The sequence below is a fragment of the Oryctolagus cuniculus genome, chromosome 12 (assembly GCF_964237555.1).
Source record: "Oryctolagus cuniculus chromosome 12, mOryCun1.1, whole genome shotgun sequence".
Lineage (NCBI taxonomy): Eukaryota > Metazoa > Chordata > Mammalia > Lagomorpha > Leporidae > Oryctolagus > Oryctolagus cuniculus.
In genome coordinates, this window is record NC_091443.1 from 112,470,915 (window position 1) to 112,481,861 (window position 10,947).

Genomic DNA, 10,947 nt, shown 5'->3' on the forward strand with positions numbered 1-10,947 from the left:
AAGTAACCTGCCTTTGTATTAGTGATAGTACTTCAAAAAGTTCATTGAAAATGGAATGAAAAGAAAAGTTTATTTTGGAGCAAGAATATTTATTTATTATTCTTATTGTTTAAAGATATATTCATTTATTTGAGAGTCAGAGTTACAGAGAGAGAGAAAGAGATCGAGAGAGAGATCTTGCATTTGCTGGTTTACTCCCTAAATGGCCACATGGCCGAGCTGGGCTAGATCGAAGCCAGGAGATTCTTTCCAGGTTTCTGACATGGGTGCTGGGGGCCCATGTACTTGAGTCATCTTGCGCAGCTTTCCCAGGTTCACTAGCAAGGAACTGGATTGAAGGTGGAGCAGCTGGGACTTGAATTGTTGCCTAGAGGCAGATTTACCCAATATGCCACAGCACTAGCCCCCAAGAAAATTCAGAAATCCATGCGTATGAGGAGTCTTCAAAAAGTGAATGAAAAATGTGTATTAGGAAAATATGATGTATAGATTTCAAATGTTTTTGCACCAAAATAAACTTGTCTTTTAATTCTATTTTTCAGAAATGTTTTGAAATGCTACTGTGTATCAGGAAGTTCAGTTATTCATATTTACACTTTCTGTAAATTTTTACAGAATTTAGTAGATTTAAAAATATAGTGAATTCAGCTTCTGAATTTTCACTCCCATTTAAACTACTTGCATTATATTTAGATGATTAAAATATTTATTTATTTGAAAGGCAGAATGACAGAGAAACGGGGAAAAGAGTGGGAGAGAGACAGAGAGAGAGAGAGAGAGAGAGACATATCTTCCATCTGTTGTTCACTCCTTAGACGGCTTCATCTGCCTGGGCTGTGCCAGGCTGAAGCCAGGAGCCAGGAACTCCATCTGGGTCTCCCACGTGTGTGTCTGGGCTGAAGCACTTGGGCCATGCTTCACTGCTTTCCCAGGAGCATTAGCAGGAAACTGAATGGAAAACAGATCAGCTCGGATTTGAACAACTGTGCCTGTATGAGGCGCCATGGTCTCAGACAGCAGTTTAACTCACTGTGCCACAATGCTGGTCCCTGATATTTTTTTATGAAGTAGTATCACCAAAAAATCAACTGATAATTGGTACAACTTGAGAAATCTGGAGTTTGGTTGTGGCTCAGGGGGTTTAGCTGCCAAATGTTACACCAGCATCTCACATCGGAGCGCTGGTTCCAGTCCTGACTGCTCCACTTCTGATCCAGTTCCCAGCTTATGTGCCTGGGTAAGCAGAGAATGATGGCCCAAGTACTTGGGCCCCTGCACCAACATGGCAGACCCGGAAGAAGCTCCTGGCTCCTGGCTTCTGGCTTCAGCTTGTTGGAGGCATCTCAGGAGTGAATCAGCAGGTGGAAGGTCTTTCTCTTCCTAACTTTGTCTCTCCTCCTATGTAACTCTGCCTTTCAGACAAATACATCTTAAAAGAAAAAAACACAATGGGGCTGGCATTGTGGTATAGCAGGTTTAACCTCCTCATGTCATGCTGTCATCCTTTATGGCTTCTGGTTCAAGTCCTGACTGCTCTAGTTTCAACCTAGCTATGTGCTAATATACCTTGGGAAGCAGAGGATGATGGTACAAGTGGAGATCTAGAAGAAGCTCCTGGCTCCTAGCTTTGGACAGGCTGGGGTCCAGCTATTGCTGCCATTTGGGAAGTGAACCAGCAGGTGGAACATCTCTCTCTCTCTCTCTCTCTCTCTCTCTCTCTCTCTCTCTCCCCCCTCCTCCTCCCCCTCCTCCTCCCCCTCCTCCTCCGTGTATAACACCGCATTTCAAATAAATGAATAAATCTTAAAGAAAACCAAAAAGAAAAAAACATGTTTTTCCTTTAGTGTTCAGCGAAGGTTACAGGTAGAAGGCTGACTGCATACACATACCTATACTTATTAATTAACTAATAAATTAATTATTAGATTTTTTTGACAGGCAGAGTTAGAGAGAGAGAGAGACAGAGAGAAAGGTCTTCCTATTCCATTGGTTCACCCCCAAAATGGCCACTACGGCCAGCGCTCCCTGCCAATCCGAAGCCAGGAGCCAGGTGCTTCCTCCTGGTCTCCCATGTGGGTGCAGGGCCTAAGCACCTGGGCCATCCTCCACTGCCTTCCCAGGCCACAGCAGAGAATTGGACTGGAAGAGGAGCAACTGGGACAGAACCAGTGCCCCAACTGGGACTAGAACCCGGGGTGCCGGCACCACAGGTGGAGGATTATCCAAGTGAGCCACAGCGCCGGCTAGATATTCTTTCTGGAAACATTATATGTGTTCATTCCTGCTTTAACAAACTATGTTTTTAATTTCTACTGCCTGTGATTATAAATTCCACTAATTGTAGATCTAGCCTATTTGATTTTTGAAGGAACAAGATATGTATACGTTTTTCTTTTAAAACAAAGTTTAGTTGCATTATCTTTTCATAATCAAGTTTTTTTTTTTTTTTTTGGTTTCAGAATTAAAATTTTGGAAAATAGGCATTTCAATCCATGCCAATACTTTTTTTCCAGCTTTATTTATGTATGTATGTATGTATGTATGTATGTATTTAAAAGGCAGAATTAGAGGGAGACAGAGAGAAAGAAAGATCTTCCATATAGTGGTTCATTTCCCAAATGGCTGTAAAGACCGGAGCTCGGCAAGGCCAGAGGTAGGAGCCAGGAACTCCATTTGCGTCTCTGATGTTTTGGGTAGCCTGGGCCCAAGCACTTGGGCCATCTTCCACTGCTTTCCCAGGCACATTAGCAGGGAACTGGATCAGAAATGGAGTAGCCAGGATTTGAACCAGTGCTCATATGGGGTGCTGTCATCTTTGGCAGTGACGTAGTACACTCTGCCACAACACTGGCCCCTCTGGTACATTTTCATAGAAGAGTTGTAAGCCGTTTTGCTGTTCTGCAAAGCTCACCCTTTCCATCTTTCACTTTCCTCACCAGTGATGGGTGGAGAGCAGGTGGACATTGTGAATTCACAATACACCCAGGAGAATTAGTGTCCCATGGCATACTCCTCCTCGTATGTTCCCTGACAGATTAAGTTTGTTTCTTTATGACTTCTTTTGGTTAATTATCTAGCATTACAGGCAGAGAAGAATATTCTGCTGTTGATGCTGCATTACTTACGTATTTTATAGAATATTGTAAGGTCTCAGTGGGACCTATAGTGAGAAATTTGCTTTCTATACAGAACCTGTTGTTGCCCATTGTATGGAGACTTAATTCCCTTTAAGCTGCAGTGTGGGATGGGAGACAGTAGTGGGTTGGCCAGTCCCGTTATCTACAGGGTTTTTGGCCATGGGTTCATTTTCTAACCCCTGAAGTTGTGTTTATACACATAAAGGTATAGGTAATGTCCCCTGTGTGTTTTGAGAATTTAATGAGGTTATACATATCAAGTAACCCTTATGGTGACTCATATGTATAAGATATTCAGTAAATATTCAATAAATATCAGTTTTCATGTAGTAATAATTCTGTCAGTGAATTAACTACTAATGTGATATATTGGCTATTGTCTACTATTATTGTACCTTAAAGCTGGTGTGACTACCATCAGGGTACAAGGTTTGTCTCTCCCATTCTCTGTTTATCTGAACCAAGCTTGAATTGCAGGGTGCAGCTGTCAAGTAGGGCTTTAATGGTCATTGTTTTAGTAAGAGGTAGTCTTATAGCCCTGCATGTCTGTGCTGCACAGGGAGTTGAGCCATACTCCAGCCTTGGTTGCTGCTCCCTGTATAGGAATGCAGGCGTGTATATGTTTTCCTGTGAGGTAAGCCTGTTACAGCTCAAGCAGAATCTCTTGAAACAATTCACTATTTTCTGATATTTCTGTAGCACAAATATGCCTATTTCCACACGCTCTGCTTTTGTAAGTTTGTGATCACTCTTTCAGACAGCGTTTTTCTGGCTTTATTTCTCACTCTCTGCTGGTCTACTATGAGGCCTCTTGTTTACTTTTTTTTTAAGATTTATTTATTTGTTTGAAAGGCAGAGTTACAGAGATGCAGAGGCAGAGGCAGAGAGGGGGGGGGTAGGTGTGTCTTCCATCCACTGGTTCTCTCCCCAGATGGCCGCAAAGGCTGGAGCTGTATCTGTCCGAAGCCAGGAGCCAGGAGCTTCTTCCATGTTTCCCACATGGATGCAGGGGTCTAAGGACTTGGGCCCTCTTCTACTGCTTTCCCAGGCCATAGCAGAGAGCTGGATTGGAAGTGGAACAGCCAGGATTGGAGCTGGTGCCCGTAGGGGATGCTAGAACTATAGGCAGGAGCTTTACCGGCTAAGCCACAGTGCCAACCCCATATTTATTTACCTTTAAACACTTACTTATTTAGTTGAACAGCAGAGTTATGGAGAGAGGGGGAAAGATAATTTCTTTATTCAGTCAGTAGTTGATGGACATCTCGTTGATTCTATATCTCAGCTACTGTGAATTGTGCTGCAATGAACATCCTTGTGGTATCATATGATTTCATTAGGAACTGTTTATAACAGAGGTCTTCAAATGATGAAAAATACATATTATGAAACAACTCTGCCATGGATTTAAAACAGTTTTACCCTGAAGGAAAATTATACTACAGTTTTTGTTTTGCATTAACTTTTTTTAAAAAATTTATTTGACAGGTAGAGTTGTAGACAGTGAGAGAGAGACAAAGATCTTCCTTCCGTTGGTTCATTCCCCAGATGGCCGCCATGGCCGGTGCTGGGCAGATCTTAAGCCAGGAGCCAGGTGCCTCTTCCTGGTCTCCCATGTGGGTGCTATTCTCCACTGCCCTCCTGGGCCACAGCAGAGAGCTGGACTTGAAGAGGAGCAACCAGGACTAGAACCCGGTGTCCAGGTGAGATGCTGGCACTGCAGGCGGAGGATTAACAAAGTTAGCCACAGTGCCGGCCCCCTGCTTTAACTTTTTAACTAAATTCTTGCCTCTTTTAAAATTTATTTTTATGTCACTAGGATCTACTTAAGTGCATTGCATGTGGTATATACTTGGTAAATGTATGTTGAATTAATGATATCGATGTGTGAAATTAAGCTCTTAAATGCTTTGAATCTCCCCAAATCTGAAGAACAGATTAAAATCATACTTGGTATCAGCATACTTTGTAAGTGCTGCTAGGTCTTAAATCACTTTTGAGATCTTTGTCCTAGTGATTGCAGGAGGGTGAAAAAAGGTAGAATTCTGGTGTTCTAGTGCATATGTGTTGAGTTTTTGTACTATGTTATGAAGTGAGGGAGGTCTCATGAATTTGAGTGTGTTCACATATTCCACCAGCTCTAATTTGCGTTTATACATAGGCTTACATATCTTCAAGTACTGCAGCTCTGAATGTTTCACATCTTTCAGAGGTAATTTGATTTTCCCCTGTTTTATTTTACATAAGCAGGATTGCTTCACGGTGGAGGGGGAAGATTTGAGGCATGACTTTGAACGCCTACAGCTGGCCATGGAAATGGTAGGATTTCTTCCCAAGACGCGAAGACAGTGAGTTTATTTATTATATTCCTTAAAATTTTACTTAAAAGTCAGGAAGAGGAAGCAAGAGGGAGAGACAAAGACAAAGAGATCTCTTCTGCTCACTGCTTCATTGCCCACATTCCTGCAACAGCCAGGGCTGGTCTGGGTCAGCACCAGGAACCTAGAACTCCGGCTGGATCCTTGACGTGGGTGACAGAGACCTAAGAGCTCAATCCATCATTAGTTGCTCCAGGATGTGCATTAGTGGGAAACTGGGTCAGAAGTGAATCCGACTTGGACCAGGCACTCTGATGTGGGATGTAGGCATCCCAAGCAGTGTTCTTATGCCTCCAGTGGAGGACACATCATGATGTATCTGAACTGTTTCTCTCCCTAGGTTCTTTTACCAGTTTTCTAACTGATATTCCTGATGTGGTGCGTCAGTGACCTGAAGCATCCTTTTGAGTTCCTTTTTGCATTCTACACTTTTTTGAGACTCTGAGGAATGCTAGAGTTCTTCTTTTGGGCTGAGCTTTACATCCATAAACATTTGCCTGTAATTGCAGGAATTCTTGGTGACCTTGAATGTTGTGTGTGGACCTTCATTAAAGACTGTTGCTTTTTATTGCTCCATCTTTTTATAACTGTCTGATTTGTATGTTGGCCTTCTGTGTTCTTTGTAAGTTGTATAGACTTACCAGTAAACACAGTTTCCTTTATATTTAATTTCTCTGTTCTAATTAATCATTTCATTCATTCTGAATATAAACAGTTTAGAAATGTGAAGTTTGAGATAAAGATGAAAAAAGTATATTTAAAATGAAACAAAATTTTTAAAGATACAAACTGATCCTCACCACAAAATTATAGTTACTTAAAGCCATTTTTAAGATATTTAAAAATTTTATATGAAAGACAAATATTCTTTCAAATACCCACAACAGCCAGGATGGGGCTAGCCCAAACTCAAGAGCTGGGAACTCAGTCCATTTCTCCCCATGTGGGTGCCATGGATATAACTGCTTGAGTTATTATCATCACTGACTTCTAGGGTGCACATTAGCAGGAAGCTGGAATTGGGAGTGGAGCCAGCACTTGAACCCAGGCACTTTAGTATAGGGTAGGGACATCCCAAGTAGTGTCTTTTTTTTTAAGATTTATTTATTTGAAAGACATAGTTACAGAGAGAGGGGGGGGGTCTTCCATCCAATGGTTCACTCCCCAAATGGCTGCAACAGCCAGAGTTGAGCTGATCCAAAGCCAGGAGCCAGGAACTTCTTCCAGGTGTCCTACATGGGTGGCAGGGGTCAGCACTTGGGCTGTCCTCTGCTGCTTTCCCAGGCTCATTCATTGCAGAGCTGGATTGAAAGTAGAGCAGCTGGGGCTTGAAGTGGCACCCATATCGGATGTTGGCACTGCAGGCGTGGGCCTAATCTGCTGTGCCACAACACTGGCCCTGACATAGTTCTAATATTTTTGATAGAGAGCATGTTGTGGGTATTGCTTTCCCCACCTCCACATGACCACAATAAACACTACTAATGAATGAATCACAATGTTCATTTCCTGAAGTTAGGTCTTCCCCAGAATCAGTCTTTTTTCTTTTTTTAAGATTTATTTATTTTTTGAAAGGCACACACACACACACACGCACCCCCCCCCACACACACAGAGAGAGAGACAGAGAGACAGAGAGACAGAGAAAGAGAGATATTTCTTCTGCTAGTTGATTCCCCAGATTGCTACAATAGCAAGGACAGGGCCAAGCTGAAGTCAGGAGCCAGGGAATTCTTCTGGGACTCCCACATGGGCACAGGGGACCAAGTACCTGGGCCATCTTGTGCTGCTTTCCCAGGCCATTAGCAGGGAGTTGGAGCAGAAGTGGAGCAGCCAGGACTTGAACTGGTGCCCATATTAGATGCCAGTGCTGCAGGCCATGGCTTTAACCCACTGAAATACAACACCAGCTCCCCAGAGTCAGTCTTAATGTAACCTTGTGAGCAGCTTAACATTTGGAATGTGTGTTGAAGCCTGTTTTCTTTAAAGCTCTATTGTTCATATTCTGCTTTCATTTTTCCTTTTAAGATTTATTTATTTGAAAGACAGCATTAATGAGAGAGGGAGAGACAGGCAGAGACAGAGACAGAGACAGTGGTGGTTCACTGCTCAGATGGCTACAATGGCCAGGGCTGGCCTAGGCCAAGCCAGGAGCTTCATCTAGGTGTCCCGCTTTTGGGTGGCGGGGGTCCAAACACTTGGGCTATATTCAGCTACTCTTCCCAGGCCATTAGCAGGGTGCTCGATTGGAAGTGGATGAGTCAGGACACAAACCAGAATCCATATTGGCTGTTTACTCTGATTCCAGCTGTGTGGCAACTGGGAAAAGGCACAAGGATGGGGAAGGTGTGAAGATCAGTGGGAGTCAGGGTCTGGGGAGGGAGAGGGAGAAGGATGCAGGGGGAAGGGCAGGGGCAGAGGGACCTTCTAAGCAGCAGGGGACAGTTCTGTCTGCCCCACCAGGATGGATACCTGGCATCTGGGTGTTTTCAAACCCCGTGAAATTACATCACCTGAGGGAGCCCTGCTAGAAACCCTGACTGTGGCTTAGTAACAGTGTCTCCCATTGGCTCATCCGTGGTAGCAAATGGTCCACTCTGATGCAAGCTAGCAGCCTATAGGGAAGCTGGGGTGGGGTGGGGGATCCACATGAGTGAGGGGATCTCTCTTCCCTTTGTGCATAGTTTTCTATAAACCTACAACTGCACCTCCCAAAAGTCTTTTTAATTTTTTACAAAGGTGGAAGTAATGATTTTGAGGCCTTGGCTGAGTTTGGATCCCAATTGCATTTGAACCGCAGGTATTCAGGGGTTTTCTGCAGCCTGGGGTCAAGCTACACCCATGAGTGCTGCCCCAGGGCTTTTCCGCTCTTCTTCAGGCTTCGGCCATGCTGAGTGTTTGCACCTTCTCTGTCCCCGTGTGATGGCTCTGGAACAAACGCAGTCCCGCTGGTCTCCACTAGTTCACTGTTCCTGGTCCCTGGTGCTGGGAGAGCCACTTAGCACATTTCCCTTTCCCTTTTCACCAGGGGAGCTGCGTGCAGTGGCCTGGCAGCCATTTCCACAGAGAAGGACGCCGAGGGTGGGGAGCGAATGCGTGTGCTCCACAGGATGCCCAGGAGGTGGACGAGAGGCAGCCCCAGACAGCTCTGGAATAGAGGTGAGGTGCTCTGCGTGACGGACAGCCACAAAGTCTGTCCAAGCAGCATTCGGACCCCACGTGCCAACCCCACCCAGCTCAGCGAAGCAGCAGCCCCTCCCCCTCTCTGCAGAAATGTGTATTCTGGGTCCCTGGGCTTGGGAGCCCCTGACACAGCTGGGCAAGGAGTCCTCCCTTGGAGCTGGCGCGTCCCCCTTTCTCCTCACACGTGGGTTTCAGGATCCTGGAAACCATGAGGCTTCTGATGGGAGACTGGCAGAAAGTTGTAGGGGAGTCTAGGCTAAGGGGAAAATCTGTAAGAAACTGAGAGCAGGGAATCCATACAGTGGCCAGGGAGGGTGACTCCCCAGAGAGGGCCCCACTGGGTGAGCCTTGCCCCAGGCCTGGTGTGTCTGTCCTGGTGTCTGTGTTGTGTAACTAAACACCAGGGGTCTGTTTGCTCCTGATTATGATGGTGGGAGGGTCTAAGGACTCGGTGCTGGCAGCCTGCCAGGAGCCCCAGGTTGCATCACATGGCACAGAAATGGGAGCTGGCTGCATGCTGATGTGGTGGCCTGGCCTGTGACACCCCCCCAGGAGCTCCTTCAGTCCACAAGCTATCCCATTGCATTCTGGGATGAAGCTGTGTGCTCCTGGCTTCAGCCTGGCCCAGCCCTTGTTGTTGTGGGCATTTGGGGATTGAACCAGCAAATGGGAGCCCCCTGTAACTTTTTAATTGTCTCTCTGCTTTTCAAAGAAATAAAATAAATAAAAATTGTTCACAGATGGAGCTCCTGGCTCCTGCCTTTGGTCTGGCCTATCCCTAGCTCTTGCAGGCTTTTGAGGAGTGAGCCAGAGTAGAGCATGTCTGCCTCCTTCTGTGTGTCTCTGCCTCTTTCTTGTCACTCTGCCTTTCAAATAAGTAATAAATCTTAAGAAGAATATCCTTCCTATCAAAACAGAGCAATTCTACAACTTGGTATTTACTTGAGAGAAATGAGAACATTTGTCCATATCAACAGTTGTACACGAACGTTCAGGACTGAGTCGTGCCTAACGGCTTCATGCTGGAACCCAGCCAAGTGCCCATCATTAAATGAATGAACAAACCGTGGCGTGTGAATAGGATGGGATCCTGCTCAGCCATCGCAGGACACTGAGCTCCAGATGCACACGTAACTGGTGACTTCAAACACGTTCTACACGCTACCTTTAGGTGAGCTTCTAGAGTAAGGAAAATGCATCTGCAGGGGCATGAAGCACATGAGTGATGCCTGGGCTGCAGTGGGGCAGTGAGGAGGGGAGAATGACTGTTGGGGGATTTTTGTGGTATTTACAGGACTTTTCATTTCTTTGCCAGTGCATGTGATATACCTGCCAGTGCATGTCAAAATACTTTGAATTTCCAATAAAATGGGTACATTTATTATATGTAAATTATATCACTGGAATAGTATAAATATGAAATCAATCCCACACTGTGGTATAGTAGTTTAAGCCACCGCCTGCAGTGCCAGCACCCCCTTTGGGCACGGATTGGAATCCTGGCTGTTCCACTTCTGATCCAGCTCCCTGCTGCTGTGCCTGGGAAAGCAGCAGAAGTGCTGCCCCTCCAGCCATGTGGGAGACTGGGAAGAAGCTCCTGGTTCCTGGCTTTGGATTGGCCCAGCTCCAGCCATTGTGGCCATTAGTGGAGTGAATCAGAGGATGGAATCTCTCTCTCTCTCTCTCACTCTCATTCTCTGTCTGTAATGCTGCCTTCCAAATAAGGCTGGGCAGGCATTAGCAGAGCAGTGAAGGTGCTGCTTGGGATGCCTGCTCCTGTCAGTGTCTGGTTCAAGTCCTGGTCCTGCTTCCAATCCAGCTTCTGCCTAATGCACACTCTGGGAGGCAGCAGTGATGCTCAGCTGCTTGTCTCTGCCACACATGTGGGAGGCCAGGTAAGTTCCTGGCTCCTGGTTTTGGTGTGGCCCAGATGGAGCTGTTGCAGGCATTTGGAGAGGGAACCAGTATATGGGAACTCTCTCTCTTACTTAGGTTTCTCTCTGTGTTTCAAATAAAATGAAAAGAAATTATTTTTTAAAAAATTATTTATTTGAGAAGCAGAGTTATAAACAGACAGAGAGAGGGACAGAGAGAGAGGCCTTCCATCCACTGATTCATTCCCCAAATGGTTAGAACAGCCGGAGCTGAGCCAATCCAAAGCCAGAAGCTAGGATCTTCTTTTGGGTCTCCCATGTGGGTTTAGGGGCCCAAGCACTTGAGCCATCTTCTACTGCCTTCCCAGTCATTAG

General features: G+C 45.4%; 1 long non-coding RNA gene across 25 annotated transcripts in view; it reads left to right on the forward strand.

The window, feature by feature from the left end:
• Window positions 1-10,947, forward strand: part of LOC103345356 (uncharacterized) — a 227,216-nt gene that overhangs the window by 55,988 nt on the left and 160,281 nt on the right. For 9 of the 25 annotated variants that reach the window (XR_011381133.1, XR_011381135.1, XR_011381128.1 and 6 more), the window contains 3 exons: window positions 5,388-5,485; window positions 8,544-8,674; window positions 9,616-9,869. This is a non-coding gene — a long non-coding RNA (uncharacterized lncRNA). Of the gene's footprint in view, window positions 1-4,625; window positions 4,841-5,384; window positions 5,486-8,543; window positions 8,675-9,615; window positions 9,870-10,947 lie in introns of all 25 variants that reach the window. The other 16 variants (XR_011381137.1, XR_011381139.1, XR_011381147.1 and 13 more) reach the window with 11 other exon arrangements.